This window comes from Ictidomys tridecemlineatus, chromosome 1, assembly GCF_052094955.1.
Source record: "Ictidomys tridecemlineatus isolate mIctTri1 chromosome 1, mIctTri1.hap1, whole genome shotgun sequence".
NCBI classification, from domain to species: domain Eukaryota; kingdom Metazoa; phylum Chordata; class Mammalia; order Rodentia; family Sciuridae; genus Ictidomys; species Ictidomys tridecemlineatus.
Window position 1 is genome coordinate 29,705,170 of NC_135477.1, and position 22,142 is coordinate 29,727,311.

The 22,142-nt window shown below is 39.6% G+C and overlaps 1 long non-coding RNA gene across 3 annotated transcripts; it reads left to right on the top strand.

The window, feature by feature from the left end:
• The first annotated feature begins 1,784 nt into the window (after positions 1-1,784).
• On the top strand, positions 1,785-20,380 carry LOC144371155 (uncharacterized). Of its 3 annotated transcripts, none has more exons than XR_013431320.1 (4): positions 1,785-1,879; positions 14,048-14,117; positions 17,563-17,672; positions 18,434-20,380. It is a non-coding gene; the product is annotated as an uncharacterized LOC144371155 (long non-coding RNA). The 3 variants fall into 3 exon arrangements; XR_013431301.1 differs by lacking the exon at positions 1,785-1,879 and adding an exon at positions 2,571-2,680; XR_013431308.1 differs by lacking the exon at positions 1,785-1,879 and adding an exon at positions 2,595-2,692.
• The last annotated feature ends 1,762 nt before the right edge of the window (positions 20,381-22,142 follow it).

Here is a 22,142-nt window from a genome sequence, read left to right on the forward strand (position 1 = left end):
GAGGAAATAGTGTGGCCTCTGCCTCTCACCGGGAAAGCTCTCTGGATCCACTTCCAAATCTTTAGTTGCAACCTAGATAGGGGATTCTCAGTGTGGAATCTGCAAGAATCTGGAAGGCCCATGCAAGGACTCTGGGGTTATGAGTGAATTCTCCAAGATCATATATATTATTTTGAGCATGGGTGCATGGAAGGCGGGGTGGACAAGATTCATAGCTTTAATCATACTCTCTCAGAGACCAGCCTAGGCAACACTTCCTTTGGAAAGTCTTCCTGAATCTTATCTACAGAATTCTTAAGCACATAGTACTTCCTCTGTCTGAGCAACAATTGCACTGTATTAAATGGCCTGATACATCAGTCTTCCTCACATCACAGGAGGGCAAAAACACATTTGTCTTCATTAGTGCCATGTCCCCAGTTTGATGTCAGGTCCATAATAGGCACACAACATATATTTGTTGAATGAAAGAACTTCTTAGGGAAAAAAGAACTGAGGAATTCCAAAGCTTTAAGTTTTTCTTTCAGAGCCAACAGACAGCAGATGATCAGATAAATGAGTTCTGTGAATTTCCCTTGGTCTCTAGTAATGAGATCAGGTGACAAAGATTAGAGTCAAAGATGTGTGGAATTTCTTAACTGGCTCAATCCAATCAGACTTCAGCCTCCAAATGACCTGAGAAAATGGATCTTCACCTCATTTATACATGCAGCCTGTTCTATAACTGGCATAAAGCTTGTTATCCTCCTCTCAATCATTAGATTAACCTGTGCAGCAATAATCATCAACTGTAGATCCCTCAGGTGCCTCTGATATTTCTCTATTTGCTTTTTACTGTTGCGGGCAGTCATTGAGTCTAGTACTTAGGTCCTGGATGTTGCTTACCATGCTTTCTAATTATTTCAGCATTTTCCTCAAATACCTGTACATGTGTATTAGTCAGCTTTGCATCACTGTGACAAACTACCTGAGAAAATAAACTTAAAGGAGGAAAGTTTTATTTTGGCTCACGGTTTCCAAGGTTTCAGTCCATGGTCATTTGGTTCCATTGCTTCCCCCCCCTTTGTTTTATTTATTTATATGAGGTGCTGAGAATCAAACCCTGTGCCTCACACATATCAGGCAAGTGCTCTACCACTGAGCCCCAGCCCCAGCCCTGGCTCCATTGTTTCTGGGCCTGTGGTGAGATGGAACATTATGATGGAGAACATGTGGTAGAAGAAAGCTACTTATCTCATAGTGACCTGGAAACAAAGACAGAGAAAGAAGGGGACAAGGACAAAATATACCTCTTTTTTTTTTTTTTTTTTTTTTTTTTTTTTTGATGAGCAAACTGGTTGAATCTTTATTTTCATGAAGGTATTTCTAAGATACAGTTTCATAATGCCCTGTAAACATCACATGTATATGTAGTTTGATACATGTTTTTGCATTTGGCAAATACACCTCTTAAGGGCCTGCCCCCAATGACCTACATCCTCCAACTAGGCCTCACATCCTAAAGTTTTCCACCACCTCCCATTAGCCCTCCAAGCTATCCACAAGCTCCCAGCCCTCAGGAGCCTGTCACCTCCCAAAGTCCTTCACTCTAAGCACCGCTGCGTTAGGGACCAAGCCTTCAACACGTGACCTTTGGGGGACATTTCACACCAAACCTGCTCTTTCTACATCAGAACTTCAGACTAGAATGAAATTTCATTATTAACAGTGTGTAAATATTTATCAGATGATAAAGACCGGGTTTGGATTGGTGAATATGACAGACTGATAAGGAGTTGGACAAACTACAAGATTTCCTATCAACCAATGAGTTTCACCCCAGGTTGCTCATTAGAGTCAAAGGGGATATAGTGCTAATACATAGGATGGCCTCAGACAGGTAAGTCAGAACTTTTGGAGGTGAACCTGGGCATTGTGGGTTCTGTTGGTGGTGGTGGTGGTTTGTTTAAGCCCTCCAAGGAGGGTGGTCAACAGCCCAAGTCCGACCAGGGTTAAGGTGTTTAGGTGTTTCCCTGACTTTTAGGTGCTAAAAGCAGGAAGACCCAGGAAATTCAAGTTGGTCACCTTATCAGGTGATTCTAATGTGCAGTTACCTGAGGACCACTGAGATTAATTTTGTTGGTGGTGATGGGCAAGGTGCATTGTGAAGTGTTCTATGGTTTTTTCCACTCAAGAGCAATGAACAAAGATTTTTATTTGAGTCCTAGATTAGTCACTTATTAAGTGACCTTTGACAAATAACTAAATCTCTCTGAGGCAGAATTTCTTCATCTGAAAATGGGAGTAATAAAACCACCTTCACCGAACTACTCATGGGTCTGGATTGCTAACCACAGAAATGGCTACTTCCCTTGAACAAGAAAAGGAATGTATTAGAGGAGACCAGATAGTCCACACATTCAGTGGGAAGTTTAGAGAAGTTGGCTTTGATTAGTCAGGATCTAAGACAGAAAAGACACAGCTGAGATTCCTACTTCCTCCCCAATGCACACAAAGCACACACAAAAGGTCTGCTTAGGATGTCATCCAATTTAATGAATAATTTCTAACTAGCCCTGAGACTTTGAGTTCCTTCCCTTAAAGTTCCAGGCTGAACCTCTCATCGGCTGCCCTAGGTCTCATACTGCACTCTTTGCTTGAAATTGAGGGAGAAGAGTCATTTAAAACACTTTTTAAAAAGGCAAGTGAAAGGGTAAGAAAAATTTAAAAATTAAAGGGGCTTGGCATGTAGCTCAGTGGTAGAGCACCCCCTGGTTTCAATCCCCAGTACTGTTAAAAACAAAACATTTTCCTTAAGCCCCCAGTCGGGTGACCACCACCTGTCCCAGTTTGCCAAAGGCTAAGGCATTATCTTGGCTTTTAAGTGCTAAAATCAGGAGATCTCCATTCTGGCTGCTCAGTAGGATTGCCTGGGGGACCTTTTAAAAGATCAAAATTTCAGAGTTGGGAGAAGGAAGCTTCATTTGAATACAGTAGGTGATCCTTAAAGTCCCTATGGTTTGAGAACTAGGTGCCTGAGGAACCCCTTCTCCTCTTTGTTGGAAAGGGTTGTAGGTGGAGAAACCCTGTCTTCTAATTTTGCTGAGGGGGTGGGGGTCAGTGTGTTCTGAAAACAAAGCTTCACTATGCAAAAAATGCATAAAAACAACAACGGATTGCTTAAGGATGGGGATTGTTTCTGAGAGGTGTTAGGCTATTTCCTCCTGTGCTGACATCACAGTGTACTTAACCCAAACCTAGATTGTATAGCCTAGCATACACCTAGGCTATGTGAAGTAGCCAACGTTCCTAGGATACAAACTACATGTGTAGCGGTTACTGTACTGCATCCGCTGGCAACTGTAGAACTGTGGTATTTGTGAATCTCAGCATAGAAAAGGTACAGTTTTAAAAAAAATACCAGGCAATAGGAATTTTTCAGCTCCGTATATATTTTTTAAGACCACTGTTGCATATACAGTCTATCACTGACTACAACATCATTATGGGGCACATGACTGCTTTAATGATAAAAGAGATTATACGTGCACGAGACTTACCACTCCAGTGGATTTGATTACATGAGACCTAATCACGATGCATACACAGAATGAGAACAAGAGGAACTAGGTATTCTTTTAGAAGTACATCTTATAAAATATAATATGGTGGGGCTAGAGATGTAGCTCAATGGAAGAATGCATGCCTTGCATGTAAGAGGCCCTGGGTTCAATCGCCAGTTTCTGAAAAAAAAAAAACACGTAAAATATAGTATGGTAAACAAAGGAGCTGTTCTTTTCTACTTGAAAAAAATATTTCTACTGAAGTATTAGGAATGAGTCATCTCAAATCATAAATTCTTTCCTCTGAGAATTACTGAGAAAACACTTGCAGATTATTTCTGTGTAGCTCTTTTTGCTCCCCATTTCATGCAGACCAAAATCTACTTTTACCAATCTCAAGGATACATTAAATGTTACGTTCAGATTATTTCAACTGTTAGGTACAATTGGAAAAGATTTTGCAAAGGAAAAGAAAAAGAAAAAAGGATCACTTAATATCCTGTCTCGTGGCTATCTCCGTGAACTGATAGCAATGCAAATGACTCTGGTTCATAGATATGCAAATAGTTTCTGTTGGGTGGAGGGACAAATGGCGTCAAAATCCCCAAGTGAATAAAGCCAGTTTTGTATCTATTTGTAAATTCATTAAAGTATTCCTGCTAGACCTATTCTTAGGGGATTCTCTTTTAAGCTGGTTATCATATCTTACAGGTTCCCTCATTAACTGATGAGTTAAATTAAAATCTTGATGGGTATTCATTGGAGTCAAGATTTTTACCTTTAAAACGTAGTATCATTTAACATGACTAGTATATCCTAAACATTTCTCCTTTAAAAATTATCCATGAATATACATGTTAATGACTTTCTGACATTCTATTATGTGAATAACAATCCATCCTCTGGTGTTCAAATGTTCTACTACTGTTCACCATGCATTCAGTATTTAGATTGCTTGTATTTTTCCCTTCTATGAAAAAAATAATAATAATGAAGATCTTTGTCCATAAATCCTTGTCCACATTTTCCTCCCAATAGAACTACAAAGCTGAAGGCTTTAATATTTTTAAATCTTTCCAAAGACACTGTCAAGCTGCTTTCTGGAATGAGATAACTTTTATCAAAAGTTGTCAAACTACTTTTCTCATTACACTTTCAGCAATGTTTTCATTTAAAAGCTTTGGGAAGTAAATAGACAGATGGTATCTTGTTTTAGTTTTTAAAAATTATGGTTAAAAACAAAAAACATAAAAGTTATCATCTTAACCATTGTTAAGTGTACAGTTCAGTGGTGTTATGTACATGCATGTTGCTGTGCAACAGATCTCTAGAATCTTTCCATTTTGCAAAACTGAAACTCTCCACCCATTAAACAACTCTCCACTTCCCTCTCCTCCCAACCCCTGGTAACCAACATGCTAATTTCTGTTTCTGTGAATTTGACTACTTTAGATACCTTATATAAGTATTTTTTTGTGTATGACTTGCATAATGTCCTCAAGATTCATCCATGTTGCAGCATGTGACAAGATTTTCTTGTTTCTTAAGGTTGAATAATATTCCATTATATGCATAAACCACAGTTATATATCTGTTTATTCATTGATGGACATTGGGTTGATTTCACTTCTAGCATATTGGGAATAATATTGCTAGGCACATGGGCGTGCAAATACTTCTTCAAGACTATTAACCAGTTTTTCTTTACTGTAACAAAATACCTTAAGAAAACAACTTAAAGGAGGAAAGTTGTTTTTGTTTTGTTTTGTTTTGGCTCAGTTTCAGAGGTTTCAGATGTAATGCCAGATTTTTGGGACCTCAGTAGACTTCTAGGAGCCAAATCTGATGCAATCACATAAGAGTCTTTATTGCAAGCTCGAGCCTGGACTCACAACCGTTTCGATGCAGCAGTCCCAGGGAGTGAGTCCTGGTCCTTTGTTCAGTGAGATTTTATAGGTTTTGGGGGGATACTCTATGTGTCACAACATCACACAGCAAATCATTCCACACCACGGGAAAGTCAAACAACAACTCTTAACATTGATTAGCACATTTACTGCGGGAACAAGTTGGGTAGGGGTGATTGGTTAGTACAAGAGGGGGATTTCTTTGAACTGATTGGTTTAGGCCACGAGGGGTGTACATGCTAAACTACATCGTTTCCCAACATGTTATCAACCACCATAAACTACTTGGGTGTCATCTGGCATTCCAGGTATTTTGCCTGTTCCATGCTATTTGGTGGTTGCTAGGGGGTTGCTATGGGTCTTCACCTAGCCTAACTGAGTCAGGGACACCTGGCGCTGCAGATCTCTCCTGTTATTTGCAGACAAACAACTCAGCAGGGTGGGTATGTGCTTAGGAGTGCTCTGTGGGTTTTTCCAAGGACAAGGGTCACGCCCTCTTCCTCTGGACAGGCCTTGAGGTAGAAGCTGTTTTAAAAAATGGAGTCACATTAGTGTCTCACAGTCTATGGTAGACTGGCTGCATTACTATGGGCCTGTGATGAGGCAGAGTAGAGCTGTTCACCTCATGGTGGTGGGAAGCAGAGAGAATGGTGGGGAGTGGGCTAGGCACTTGATATACTTTTCAAGAAGAACATATCTCCAGTTCCCTACCTCCTCCAACTAGAACCTACCTAATAGCCCATTCAGCCGTGAACTCATCAATGGGCTAGTCCATCAGTGAGGTTATTGTCCTCACGATCCAATAATTTCCCCCACAGTTCTACCTCTGAATGTTGTTGCATTGACAACCAAGCTTTCAATACATGAAACTTTGGAGAGCATCCCAAATCCAAACCATAACATTTCATCCTGCCCCCAGACTCATGCCCATTTCACAATGCAAAATGTATTCTACTTATCTCCAAGAGTCCCTCTAATCTTAACAGTTTCAGCATTGTTCAACAGCCCTCTGATGGTTAAAGCAACTCTTAGCTGTTAGCCCTTGTAAAAATAAAAAAGCAACTTACACACTTTCAGTATAAAGTGGTGGGACAGGCATAGGATAAATACTTCCACCCCAAAAGGGATGAAGAGGGGCTGAAGGGAGAGTTGAGACCAAAGCAAGACCAAAGCCCAGCAGGAAGAACATTAAATTCTATAGCCCCATGTCCTGCATGTGGGGCATATATGGCAAGATGTGAGTTCTAACAGTCCCACTCCTATGACCTTGCCAGCTGCGGGCCACGTGAACTCCCTCCTGTACTGACTTGCTGCCTGTAGCTGTCCTCAGCAGACAGTCCACAGTTTCTTGCAACTTGACTTCCTAGGGTTTCCATTGTAGCTTCAGCTTCACTTTTACAACCTCATGCATATCTCTCTCAGGGGCTGCCCTACCCCATATTGCCTGATCTCCCAGGTCTTCTTTTGAAAGCTCAGTGGAAGCCTCCATGACCCTACAACTTTTGCATTCTGTGTTTCTGCAAAACCAGCACCATGTGGACTGCACTAAGGTCTGCTTCCAGCTTGAGCAGTAGCCCAGCCCACTTGGACCACCGCAGAGTGCCTGGATGGCTGAGCACAGTGAACTGAATCCTGGGAAAACAACTTCCTAGGAGGCTCTGTGGGAGCAGGGTGCCCTGACACTTTCTTCTCAAAGTCTTTCAAATGAGTTTATACCCTCACACCCTGGAGTCTGCAGTGGGTGGGATCTGGCCAACTCTTGAGATGCTCTCAAGGTATCTATTGTAACAGTACAAAGTACTTGGCTTCTTTTTAATAATGCTAATCTCTTCAGCAACTTTATCTTATTTGGCTCCAATTTTATAGACTTTTCTATACAAACTATAAGATTTCCAAATCTTTCCACTCTGCTTCTTGCTCCCAATTCTCACTGTTAATCTGGCTTACATCCACCAGCAATACAGATGCGATCACCGGAATGCTGTGTTGCCTTGAAATTTCCTCTACCAGATTAATTAGTTCATCACCTTTAGACTCTGCCTCACACAAACTCTCATGGCATGGAAAATGTACACAAGTTCTTTTGCCAGAATGTAACATGAATGACCTCTACTCCTATTCCCAGGAGAATCCTCATTTGCATCTGATACCTCATGAGCACAGTCTTTTAGGGGGTATGGTACTTGGAATTGAACCCAGAGACACTATACCATTGAGTTATATCCCCTGCCCTTTGTAATTTTATTTCAAGACAGGGTGTTGTTAAGTTGCAGAGGCTGGCCTTGCATTTGAGATCTTCTTTCCCCAGCGTTCTAAGTTACCGGGATTTCAGGTGTGCACCACCATCCCCAGCCTATGAGCATAGTCTTTACTGGCTATATTCCTACGAGCATTCTGGTCTTCTGAGCTCACACCAGAATCATCCATTAAGTGCCACTTACAACATTCTAGGGCTTTTCTAGCTTCATCTCAAAGCCTTCCCAAACTCTTCCCACAAACCTACAATGAAGATTTCTGAACCATATTGTCAAGTATAGTCCTATCAACAACCACATACATGCTTCTTCATACCAATTTTCTGTGTTAGTCAGATTTTTGTCACTGTGACAAAGTACATGAGCAAACAACTTAAAGGAGAGCAGATATATTTGGCTCACAGTTTTAGAGGTTTCAGTCCACAGTTGGCTGGCTCCATTGCTATGGGGCTCTGCTGAGGGGCATGGCATCCAGGAGCAGAGTTGATCCCCTCCTGGCAGCAGGGAAGGAAAGAGGTATAGAGGGAGTGGGGAGGGGAAACATATGAAATGTATGGGGACAAGATATACTCTTCAAGATCATGCCCCCAGTTCCCTACCTCCTCCAACATGCTGCACCTCGTTAATAGCCCATTCAGTGATGGACTTATCCATGGATGAATCCATTGATGAACTTTTTTTTTTTTTAATATTGTTTGGTTGTTGATGGACCTTTATTTTACTTATTTGTATGTGGTGCTGAGAATCGAAACCAGTGCCTCACGCATGCCAGGCAAGCGCCCTACCACTGAGCCACAACCCCAGCCCCTCCATTGATGAATTTGGTGTCTTCTTGATCCTATCCTTTTCCCAAAGCCCCACCTCTGAACATTTCTGTGTTGAGGACTATTATAGTTTGGGTAGGATGTGTCCCCCCAATTCACCTGTGTTTCTGCAGGGATATTCAGACTTGAAATGATGGAATTGTGAGATCTGTAACCTAGTCAATCCATTCTACTTTTAATGCATTGAGTGGGAACTAGGCAGATGGGGCATAGCTGGAGGAGGTGGGTCACTGGGGGCATCCCCAGAAACAGTGCCTCTTCCCTACTTCCCTTCCCCTTCTCTCTCTTCCTGATCCTGCTAGTAGCTGAACAGCTTTCCTCTGCTGGGCCTTTCCCCCATGATGTGCTGCCTCACCTTGGGCGAGGAGCAGAGGAGGTAGCTATCTATAAACTGTGACCTCTGAAATTGTGAGACCCCAATAAACTTTTCCTCCTCTCAGTGGTTCTTGTCAGATATTTTGGTTACAGCAAGGCAAAAACTGACTCAAACAGGGATCAAGCCTTCAATACATGAGGCTTGGAACAGTCCAGATCCAAATCATAACAAAAACCCTACTTTTAGTTCTTTCAGAAATCCTGTACCCGGAAGTAGCATTACTGGATCATATGGGAATTCCAATTCAAATTTGCTGAGAGCCCGCCACACTCTTTCCCATAGCAGCGGCACCTTTTTACAATCTCATAGTGCTCAAAGATTCCCACTTCTCTATATCCTCAGCAACATTTGTTATTTCAGTCATCCTAATAGGGATGGGGTGACATCCTGTAGGTCTGATTTGCATTTCTCTAGTGATTAGTGATGTTGAGCATCCTTTCATGTGCTTGTTATCTGTTTATACATCCTCTTTGGAGAAATGTCCGTTCCAGTCCTTTGCTCATTTTTCAGTTGGTTTTTCACGTTGCTATTTTGAGTAGAGGAGCTCAGTTGTTGAGTAGAGGAGCTCTTTTTTATTCTGAATAGTGACCCCTCATCTGACATATAGTTGGCAATTACTTCTCAATTGCTACACTTGGATTTCCTTTTCACTGCTGATTTGCCCTTTGCTATACAGAAAAATTTCAATATTGGTGGAGTCCCGATTAGACAAATGGGACTTATTATGTTCCTATTTGTTTTTCAGTACTGGGGCTTGAAACCACAGGCGCTTTACCACTGAGCTAGATCCCTAGTCCTTTTTTTTTTTATTATTTTTTTATTTTGAGACAGGGCTTCACTAAGTTGCTGAAGCGGGCTTTGAATTTGTAATCCTCCTGCCTCAGCCTCCTAAGCCACAGGATTACAGGTGTGTGCCAACACCTCAGGCTGGTGCTCCTAACTCTCAATGCTTTACTGTGGATCAAAAATTAACTCTGCAGTTTGTTCCTTTAAGCTACTCATCCCAACCCATTTAATTTAATTTATGTTTTTGTGGTGCTGGGAGAGGTAGGCAAGCACTCTACCACTGAGCTACACCCCTGTCAACTATCCCAACTCTCTTTATAAGACCATCCAGACTGTGGTCTTCATTGCCTGTGACATACACTTGTGCAGGATAAGAGTTGAATCCACCTTCCTCTCTTTTCCCTTGAGCATTCACAACTGAATTTGCATAAATCACACTTAATTATTTGAACCTACTGAAGTAGCTACTTCTAAATCTAAATCTAGAAATAGAATACTTACATTTTTTGACCATTTGGGACATCTAATTTTTTTTGCCAGTCCGTGCAAGCTTCATATATCATACACTCTAACCACTGGAGAGACTGATGGTATATAACAATAGAACTTCCTCCCTCTGCAGCTACCAGTGCAAGCAGCCAAACCACCCCTTTGTAGCAACCCACTCAGCCTAGTAAGGACTTGCTCAGTGACGCCCTGCTTCCCCATTTTACTCTCTCTTCCCAGCTTTCAACTTAAGACCAACCAGAAAAGGCTGAAGACACTCCCCAAACAAATCACATAAGATGCCTTGCTTCTCTTGCTTATGATTAGCTTGCCTCTAGCTTCCTCGAGCCTGAAAATCCAGTCAGAGCACACCTGAAATCTCCTTTTTTTTTAAAAAAATATTTTTACTGTTATTAAGCTTTCTTACCCTTACTCAAATCTCTGACAAAGGCAGAGAGGGTGGTTGACTCCTTCACTGTAGAAAGCTGGGGTTCTCATTTAGGGAGGTCTTTATTTCCAAACTATAAGGATTACAAAGCCTTTTCATATGCCTTGGTCTTTAATTCTTAATGATTTTCAAAATGCTATGATGCTATGCTTTTTATGATGCTTTTAACATACATGATGTAAATGTTTGTGTGATCACATCTATTCAACTCTGTCGTGGTCAGACTACATTACTTTTGCATAGCCTTCTGTCCAGGTTGTGGGTTGAAGTCAGACATTAGCCTCTGCTCTAACATATGAAAATGAGGGTATAAATCCAATAGGAAAGGGCCAAGAGAATGGGTGGGCCCTCTTTTCCTTCCCCTGCTCCTTTCTAGAATGGTGTCACCCAAGACTGTGTTTTTAAGGCAGGAGATTGTAAATGTCTTCCCTGAATAATGATGATAATAATAGCTAGTGCTTATTTAAAATAAAATACAAAATAAATTTATTTAAAATAAAATACAAAATAGGGCTAGGGATGGGGCTTAGTGGTTGAATGCCCCTGAGTTCATCCCTAGTACTAAACCAAACCAAACAAAACCAAACAAAAAACCATGCAGTGTTTCCTCACAAAGTATTTCATCCTGGTCACTATACAGTGAACCTCTAGTTGAAAGGCCCCCCTCATAACAGAACTTCCTATCAGTTGACTATTGCTGGACTCCTAGACATGAGCAGACTGAAGACTGAAAACATTTGAGGAACTTTTTTGCCTTTTTTGTTTTAATTAACTTTGATATATAATTTGTACAGAATAAAATGCACCTATATTAAGTGTACAGTCTGATGAGTTTTGGCAAACATGTATACCAGTGTAATCACCACTACAATTAATATGTGAAACACTGTCTACTCAGAAAATTCCATTGTGCCCCTTTCTCAGTCAATTCCCATACCAACCCCCTCCCAGAGTACCACTACCTAATTTCTTTCACTTTAGTTAGTTTTGCCTGTTGTGAACTTCATACAAATGGAATTATGCAGCATATTCCCTGCCATTTTGACATCATCACACACATCTACTTGTTTCTTGGATTAGAGGCTTGCTCCTAGCCAGGTGCAGTGGTGTACACCTGCAATCCCAGTGATGTAGTGGCTGAGGCAGGAGGATAGCAAGTTCAAGGCCAGCCTGGGCAATTTAGCAAGACTCTGTCTCAAAACAAAAAATAAAGAGGGATGGGGATGTGGTTTAATGGTAGAGCACCTCTAGGCTCAGTCCATGGTATTCTAAATAGTAACGATGATGATGATGATAATAATAATGTTTGTTCCTTTTCATTGATGAAATACTGTGTGTATTTATTCTCCTTTTGATGGCTATTTGGGATGTTCCAGTTTTTTTTTTCACCCAAGAAAAATATTTAATATAAATAATCTTAAAATATTAATATAAAAGTCATTGTCAAACGGATTAATCTGTGGTTATTGAGTTATTTCCATAAAGCATTTAGCTCATTATCAATTATTTTATTTGGGATATTTGTCTATTCCTAAATCCAGGGTAAATATATTTATAAGAACTCTATAACTATATAACTGGCTTGGGGGAGAAGGAGCCACCCACCCAACTGGAGTGGCTTCCATCAGGCAGAGCTGGCATGGCCAGGGAGAGGTAGTGGCTCATGTGCTGCAGACTCCAGCTGATCTTACCACACTTAGGACATGTTTCCCAATTCCTCGTAGGTCCTTAGGACAATTTTCAGAACATTTTTTTTTTAACTATTTGTCACCAATTATGTCTATTTCACTGGGAAGCAAGTCCATAGAACTCTAGTATCTCGCAACAAATACTCTTTTGCACTTTGGGTTTTTTTTTTTTAATTTAATGTATTAATATATCCAGGACATCACTTCATCAATTTATAGAGATAATCCTCATTCTTTCAACAGAAGCACTGTGTGGATGTATCATAATTTATTCATTCATTCTCTTACGTAGGAAACTTACTTTTTTTTTTCCTCAATATTTTACTATTAGAAAAACGACTGCAGTGACTTGCCCTGTCTGCATGTAGTATCAACCAAGCGAAGGCCTATACTCAGGTTAAACACCTAGAGTGACATTGCTGGAACAAAAGGCAAGCGAATATTTGACAGATATTGCTAAATTCTCCTCTAAAAGGGTGGTGCCAATTTTGATTTCCAGTGGCAATATATGAAAGTGCCTGTTTCCTTTGTAGCCTTACCAACAGAATGTATTGTCATCTGATAGGTGAGATACGATATCCCAGAGTAGTTTCAATTTTTATTTCTGTAATTGTTAAGTGAGGCCAAATATTTTTACATATCTTAAAGATCATTTTTATATATTTCTGTAAATGTTTTAAAATAATTTTTCTCTCCTATTTTTTTCTTTCTTCCTTTCTTTTATTTAAACTTGAGACAGGGTCTTGCTGAGTTGTTGAAGCTGGCCTTGAACTTGCAATACTCCTGCCTCAGCCTCCCAAATGGCTGGGATTACAGGCACACAGCTCTCCCCATCTTTGCCATTAAAATTTTGATCTTTTATTCCTCAATTTTTAGGAGTCTTTTTTTAAAAAAATAATGTTGATATTTGCCATTTGTCCGTAATATATGTTGAAAATATTTTCTTTTTTAATTTATTTTTTAGTTGTACACAATACCTTTATTTTGTTTATTTATTTTTATGTGGTTTGAGGATTGAACCCGGAGCCTCGCAGGTGCTAGGCAAGCACTCTACCACTGAGCCACAACCCCAGCCCACAAATATTTCTTTTAGGTCATCAGCTTTTTTTTTTTTTCTTTATTTATGCATTTCTTTTCTCATTCAAAAGCTTATTTGGGGGCTGGGGGTATATCTTAGAGGTAGAGCACTTGCCTAGCATGCTCAGGGCCCTGTGTTTAATGCCCAGCACTGAAAAATAAGTTTATGTAGCTAAATTTATGTCTTTTCTTATACTGCTCCCTCATCTTGAACATATTTTTAAAAAATATTTATTTTTTAGTTATAGTTGGACACAATATCTTTATTTTCTTTATTTATTTTTATGTGGTGCTGAGGATTAAACCCAGGGCCTTGCACATGCTAAGCAAGTGCTCTACCGCTGAGCCACAACCCCAGCCCATCTTAGAGATATTTTGAAAGCCTTTCCCTAAGCTGAGGTTAAAGATAAATGTACCGGTGTTTTCTTCTAATACTTACATGGTCTCATATTTTCCCATTAAGATCTTTGAAGAGCTTAAAATTTATTTACTCTTAGGCATGGTGTAAGTTATGGACATAATCTTATTTTTCTACAAATGATTACTCAGATGCCCTAGTACAATTTATTTACCCCAGTGATTTAAGATGTCACTTTTTTTTTTAAAGAGAGAGTGAGAGAAGGAGAGAGAGAGAATTTTTTAATATTTTATTTTTTAGTTATCGGTGGACACAACATCTTTGTTTGTATGTGGTGCTGAGGATCGAACCCGGGCCGCACGCATGCCAGGTGAGCGCGCTACCGCTTGAGCCACATCCCCAGCCCAAGATATCACTCTTATCATATACGAATTTTTATATCTACTAGGGTCTATTACTAGAATTTCTATTTAATTCCACTGGTCTGCTACTCTAAGCATCAGTACAAACTACTTTAGATATACAGGATTTATAACAGCTTTTAATATTTGGTAGGGTTTCTGTTTCTTTTTCTGTGTTTGCAGGGGGTGTTTGTTTTGCTTTATGAATTTTAGTAAACACTTGTATTTTTAGTGGGATTTATTAACTTTACTAGTTAATTTTTGGAGAATTGATCTTTATGAAAAATCATATGTATATGTATATACATAGATACACACACACACACACACACACACACATATATATAAAAGAAAAATAGACTTGTTCAAATGAAAAGACATGCCCTGTTTTTAGATAGGTATTTTTCATAAAGATATGTATATATTTATTTATTTGTATGTGGTGCTGAGGCTCGAACCCAGTGCCTCATACATGCTAGGCTAGTGCTCTACTGCTGAGCTACAGCCCCAGCCCTTCAACTTGTTCTTATTTGTTGCTATTATCAGGGGAATTTTTTTTTTACCACTATATCCTCTAACTGGTTACATTTCACTCTAACTTGTTCACATTTCATGTATATGAAAACAATTGGTTCCTCTGTTAATTTTATATGAAGCTTTCTTTCAGAATTCTTTTAGTCTTTTAGTTTATCACTGATTCTCTAAGGTTTTGCAGCTGTACTATCACGTCATCTGCATGTATAGGTATTTTTACTTTCTTTCTTTTCTTTTTTTGTACTAGGGATTGAACCCAGGTGCACTTTACATTTGAGCTGCATCTTCAGCCCTTTTTATGTTTTATTTTGAAACAGGGTCTCACTAAGTTGCTGAGGCTGGCCTTGAACTTGCAATCCTTCTGCTTCAGCCTCCCAAGCTGCTAGGATTACACATATGTGCCCCTGTGTCAGTCTAGATATTCTTACATTTATAAAAACTTATTTTTTTTCCAATTTTTAAGTTTCCAATTTTTTCTTGTCTTATTGTATTGGCAAATACCTACAATATGAAGATGTATTTGTTAGTAATTAGAGATAGTAGGCTTTTTTGCCTTGATCGAAATCTTAGTGGAAATGTTAGGTGCTAACTTTAGAACTATTAGAAGGTATTTTTTTAGTTCCAACTTGTTGACATTTTGTCAGCAGTAGGTGTTGAAATTTGTCAAAGTCTCTTTCAGCATCTACAAATATAATCATACATCTTCCCCCTTATATCTATTATTATGACATATCATATTAATGGATTTATTAATATTGAACTAAACTTTCACTCCAGGAAAAACATTCTCATTTGGTCATGGTGCATTATTTTCTTAAAGCTGTACTGGATTCTGTTTCCTAATTTAACACTTTTATTTTGGTACGTAATACTGGTCTTGAGTTTTCTTTCCTATTTTTTATATATTTTCAGTATCAGGTTTAAGTATATGGGTTTTACTTGTGTCACAAAAAGGAATAGAAGATTTTTCTTCATTTTCAGTGCTTGGAAAAAAATTTAAAAAAACATCAGGGCTGTTATGGTTAGGGGTTCATGGGGCTTCCTCAATCCTAGTTTGTTTCTTCTATGAAATTAATCACTTTAAATTTTATAACTCTATAGGGTCAATTTGTGTAATTTGTATTTACCTAAAAAAATTATACATTTAACCTAGGTTCTCAAATGTGTTTGCATATAGGGTTTTGCAAATTAGTCACTTATAATTTTGGTGGGGGCAGAGAAATGGGGATTGAACCTAGGGACACTTGACCACTAAACTACATCCCCAGCCCCTTTAATTTTTTTATTTTGAGACAGGGCCTTACTAAGTTGCCCAGGTTGACCTTGAACTTACCATCCTCCTTCCTCAGACTCCTGAGTCACCGGGATTACATGTGTACACCACCTCACGCAGCAATCACTTATGATTTTCAAAGTTATCCTCTTTCAAGAGTTATGATTTCTTTGCCATTTTTTATTTTGAATTTTATGTTTTCTAACTTGTTTCTTGATCAAGTTAGTAGTTTGTCTATTTTTGTGTCTTTATTCAAGAAACCAGAATTTTGAGTGATTAATTAGATCTTCTGCCTTTCTATTCTATGCCTTAGTAATTTCTACCACTATGAAGTTCTCTTTGATCATTGTTTTAATGTAGCCCATAGAGTCTGTGTAGAAACTCCAGTCCCTCTTTCAGTCAGTGCTTCCTCCCATCAAAGGAACCACTCCCCTGGCTGCTCTCACTAGTTTTGTCCGTTTTTGGTATTCCTACCTGTGAAGTCAGAGAGTATGTAATGTTTTGTGTCTGGCTTTTTTCACTCAATGTCATGTATATGAGGGTCAATGTATACACCAGTAGTTCACTGCTGATGATGATAATTTATTTTATAAATTTATTTATCTGTCAGCACATTATTGCTGATAATGAATATTCTCTGAGCAACCTACTGTGTGTTGGGCTTTGCAATAACACCAATCTTTTTTTTTTTTTAAAGAGAGAGAGAGAGAATTTTTTTTTTAATATTTATTTTTTAGTTTTCGGCAGACACAACCTGTATTGTTTGTATGTGGTGCTGAGGATCGAACCCGGGCCGCACGCATGCCAGGCGAGCGCGCCACCGCTTGAGCCACCTCCCCAGCCCATAACACCAATCTTAACCAAGGGCTGTGATTGATCCTATGCCCAGCATGCCTGACATGATATACACTGAAAAATACAAAAACAGAATGATAAGAATACATTTCATCATCACTGCTGCAGCCTTGCTGAGGTTAGAGAAATAGCCACTAGGATGATGCTTAAGACCACGGTGAGAAGGCCTTCAACTATTCATCTTGAAAGGAGTGGTTCTCAACCTTCTGCATGAGAATTACCAGAAGGGCTTGATGAAACACAGTTTGTGGGGAGCTTCAGCCCCCAGAGTTTCATATTCAGTAGGTCTTGGGTGGGACCTGACAAGACAGTTCTAACAAGCCCCCAGGGGACGCTGTTGTGCTGGTCTAGGGATCACACCTTGGAAAGCACTACTTCAAGGTGCCAGGATAACAGAACTTGATGTGGTTCTTTCACCATCATCAGAGGCAGCTCAGGGTTCCTGCATCGCTTCTGTTACCCAAATTACCAGGAGTTACTTAAGCCAAGAACTGGTGCTAGAGGGCTCTCAGACACTTAGGCTTGGAATCATCAGGGGTCTCTCTCCGGGTACTGAACTGGTATGGAGGAAGCTAGGCTCAGCAGTGCTGTCGCCTGTGATGCTTTTTTTTGTATCAATGAGGAGGGGGCAAAAGACATCTAGTACAGATATATGATCAGTAGGATCGGGAAGATGGGGACTGATTTTAAAGGAAAGGAAATAGAATGTCAATACCTTCAGGACACCTCCCCCTGCTCCAACCTGTTGCCAGGGTTATCTGCCTCCATGGAACTGTTCTTCCCAACAAAGATTTGTTAATGAATGACCCCTGGACTACTCATCCGTACCCCTGGAAGGCTCCTTGTCCACCTTTTGATCAAGGTAAGATAAGGGATGAGAGGGTATGAGAACAAAGGAAATCTAAAAATCTATCAAAGGAGCAGGACACTCCCACTCTCTTGGGCACCAACTTCCAACTCAGATCCCTTCCTCTGCCTTTCTCTCTCTCTCTCTCTCTCTCTCTCTCTCTCTCTCTCTCTCTCTCTCTCTCTCTCTCTCTCTCTCTCTCTCTCTCTCTCTCTAAATAAAACTTTTTGCTCTTGCCTCTGTGTTTCTTAGGTGTTCAATCTTTGACACCAGGGAAACAGGACTTGGATTCTCAACCTGCATCATCATCGTCATCCACACAGTCATCTTCAATACTGCTAAGGACAGACATTTGGGTTTAGGTCAACCTCTAGCTTCCAGAAGCCCTTGGAGACCATACCTGGCTGGATGCCCAAGATACCCTGAGGGAGGCTGGGCCCCTGCTGTTAGCAGTAAAGCATGGCAGAACCTTACAGTGGCTTCACTTTCTGGAAATAGACAAGTTGAACAATAGGCTGCTAAAGCACATACCAGAAAATCCAGCAATTTTACAAAGTGTGGGCGGGTATGCCAGGGGATAGGGTATTCTCAGTGGCATCACAGTGCAGCTGGCCCTTCCTTACCAGGTCTAGGATCATCCTCTCCTGCTCCTGCCCAGAAGATCTCTTCAGCAAATAGATAATTCTCCTTTTGAAAAGCTCCCATGGGGTGGTTTCCCTGCAGGGGGCCCAGCTGTGCCTAGGAATCCATGCTGCTTATTCTATCTTTGTTTCCAGGTGGGAAGAGCCTTTCAGGACCAACACTGATACATGATGGATGAGAAAGAACATTGTCAATGCCACTCAGCGACGGGAGTTGGACCGGAGGTGAAGACGTTGATCATCTGAGCATGAGAGGATTACAGCTGAGGAAGGAATGCCCAGACCCTAGGGTGTTCAGGATGAAGGGGTTGACGAGGACCTTGGCTCGAAGGCTTGTTTCTTTCTCCTGATCTCACAGATACACCTCCAGAGGTCACATCTTGGAATTCTGCTTCCTCAGTGGCAGTGCTCTGTTCTGGTGCCGAGTTGTTCAAGAGGAACAGTTTCAAGAGAGGGATGAGGTGTTTGGCATGGTCTGTCTGGAGATTGACATTTTTCCTTGGGTCTCAGGAAGCATTTGCATGCACACTGCATCCTAGATACTGGCCCTCTGACTGTGTAGCTCCTAACTTGCCTGCTGTGGGATATCTTGAAAAGCACCCCCCCCACCCCCAGGCTGGATACATTTTATACTAACAAAATTAGGAATGGACAAATTCCAGAAAAAGAAAGCTCTTCAGCCCACAAACCCAAATTCTTTGATTCTTTGCAAATATGAAATTGTTCTTCAAATGGATTAATGTCTCAGGTATCTGAGGAGAATTCGGATTTAGCCAGCCTGGAGGTACCTGTCCTTAGAAGCTGAATGAAGCCCTTCACCAGGGCCAGGGGTATTTTACCAGAACTAGCCCAGCAGTGCACAGTGCCACCTAGTGGTGAGCCTGCACAGGAGGGTTTTCCCTCTAAAAACCCTCTGCACAAAACTGGCTGAACCACAAGAGGGTAAAGCATCCCTTTCAGCCATAAAGAACCAACAGCAACTACCACACTTTTTTTTACATCTCTCTGATTTATGAGGTCTTGCCTCTCCTAACTTACAGTTTCCTCTTCTGTACAATAAGGTCAACCTGCTGAACCTGAACTTCCCTTTCTGAACTGGTTTCTTTATGTGGATCAAAATCCCCTTTTATTTCTTCCCCTGATACTTCCTCTTTCTCTACTTGGAAATAAAGAAAAAAAAAAAGAAGAAAGTTTTTATTATGTAATGTCAATCTTGTTCTTAGTTAATTTACATTGTTGGAGCAGGCTTAGCCAGCGATGTGTCTGGCAGGCAGAAGTGTAAGTTGCCTATGGATTGCATAATGCAGTTCTAAAACAGGCAGCCTGCTTAAGAAATGATATGAGAATGTGACCTTTTCCCCCGCCCCCCACTCGTATTTTTTTTCCAAATTGTGAAAGCTACATTACAGTATATTGAGAACTGGAAAGAATACGACGTCACTTCCATCACCCAGTAGTATCACAGCAGGATTCCAGATGTTACAGTTTGAGATTCTTGTTATTTCACACTTCATTCAGGTGCTATCTTCTGCAGCTGGGAATTAAATTTCATTTTCTCTGAAATATAGTCAATCAAACAAGAAAGTATGATATGGCAGGACGACCGACTAACTGGTTATTCAGAACGGTCCCTTTGTGAGAGTGATTAGATGTGTTCGTTCTCCAACAGCATTGGCTATTAGCACCTTTTTCCATTTTGCCCATTTCACGGCAATAAGGATAACTATTTCGGTGTGCATTTCTTGATTTACCTCTGAGGATGAACATTTCACAGTCTTGGTGACTGTTTATGTTTTTCTCTGAATTTTTTGTGCCTCTCCTTTGCTTATTTTTATTACCTTGTTTATAGATTTCTTTCTTATTAATTTGAAAGAGTTATTTACCTACTAGCAACATTTACAATTTGTCATAGTTTGCAAATATTCTCTCCCAGTCTATTCATCTTTTGGATTTATTTTTCATATTTTAAATGTTTACAGGTAGAACCTTAGTTTTTCTCTATGGCTTTCAAGTTTTCAGTGTTTGATAAAGGGACAGCCAGCACCCTAATGTTAAATAAATTTTTTAAATTTTCTATTATAATAGTTCTGTTTCGTTTTTGTATTTGTGTTTTTAAACTCCAAGGAGTTTATTGTTGTTTAAAGTGTGAGTAGTAAAAAGCAAAGTTCTAACTTTGTTTTTGTCCAAAGTTATAACTACCCTCAACCCCACCCTTTTCAGAGAGAGTATAAAATGCCACAGTCTTTGGGGACTACAATTTGGCCACGACTACTTGATTAAGGTGCACATACCATTCGATCCAGCAATCCTACCTCTAGAAATGTCTCTTACAGAAATAAAAAAGCATCAGCATATAACATTTTACATGTAAGCTGCTACATCATGTCATTTCTTTTAATATAGCTCCAAAATCTAGAATTATCATGAATGTACAGGAAGAATGTTGTAATAAATTAAAGCAGATCCATTCTATGAAATATTATGAGCTTTTAAAATAAATTAGTAGCTCCCAACATATATTGACTTAGAAAAGTGATCATGTTACGTGGAGAAAGAAAAGTTACATGACATTAAAAAATACTTTATGTCTGAATATGAATAGGAAAAGAACATAAATCCTGGGCACAGGGGCACACACCTGTAATCCCAAAGCTGGGAATGGAACCACCATTTGACCCTGCTATTGCCCTTCTCGGACTATTCCCTGAAGACCTTAAAAGAGCATGCTACAGGGATGCTGCCATATCGATGTTCATAGCAGCACAATTCACAATAGCTAGACTGTGGAAGCAACCTAGATGCCCTTCAATAGATGAATGGATAAAAAAAATGTGGCATCTATACACAATGGAGTACTATGCAGCAATTAAAAATGACAAAATCATAGAATTTGCAGGGAAGTGGATGGCACTAGAGCAGATTATGCTTAGTGAAGCTAGTCAATCCCTAAAAAACAAATACCAAATGTCTTCTTTGATATAATGAGAGCAACTATGATCAGAGCAAGGAGGAAGAGCAGGAAGAAAAGACTAACATTTAACAGAGTCATGAGATGGGAGGGAAAGGGAGAGAAAAGGGAAATTGCATAGAAATGAAGGGAGACCCTCATTGCTATACAAAATTATATATAAGAGGTTGTGAGGGGAATGGGAAAATAAACAAGGAGAGTAATGAATTACAGTCGATGGGGTAGAGAGAAAAGAAGGGAGGGGAGGGGAGAGGGGATAGTAGGGGATAGGAAAGGTAGCAGAATACAACAATTACTAATTGGGCATTATGTAAAATTGTGGATGTATAACCGACGTGATTCTGCAATCTGCATTTGGGGTAAAATTGGGAGTTCATAACCCACTTCAATCTAATGTATGAAATATGATATGTCAAGAGCTTTGTAATGTTGTGAACAACCAATAAAAAAAAAAATTAAAAAAAAAACATTCTTTGAAGTTCAACTCCTCCTTCAGTTTCACTTCAACTTCAAGTAAAGTTAAATGTAATACATTTATTTAAATAGCATCTGTATTATGGCCCACATTTCTTTAAAATATCTATTATCTTTCCTCTGGCATGTAAATATTCTCAGAAAGCTTTCTGAAATGTATTGTTCATGATGGGCATTTCTGTATGATGGCATTGGAACAATTCAAACTTTTCTGTATTGTTAAAATTATTTAAAGTGTCCATATATCATTTTTATAAAATCATGTAATTTTTATTAAAAAGGAAAGCATAGGATAAGAAATTATCTCTGATTAATTCTGAATTAATTATTTTCTTGCTTGTCATTTTTTTTGTTTTAATTCTCCAACAAATAAACAAATAAAAATTTTAAAGTGTCAGGAAA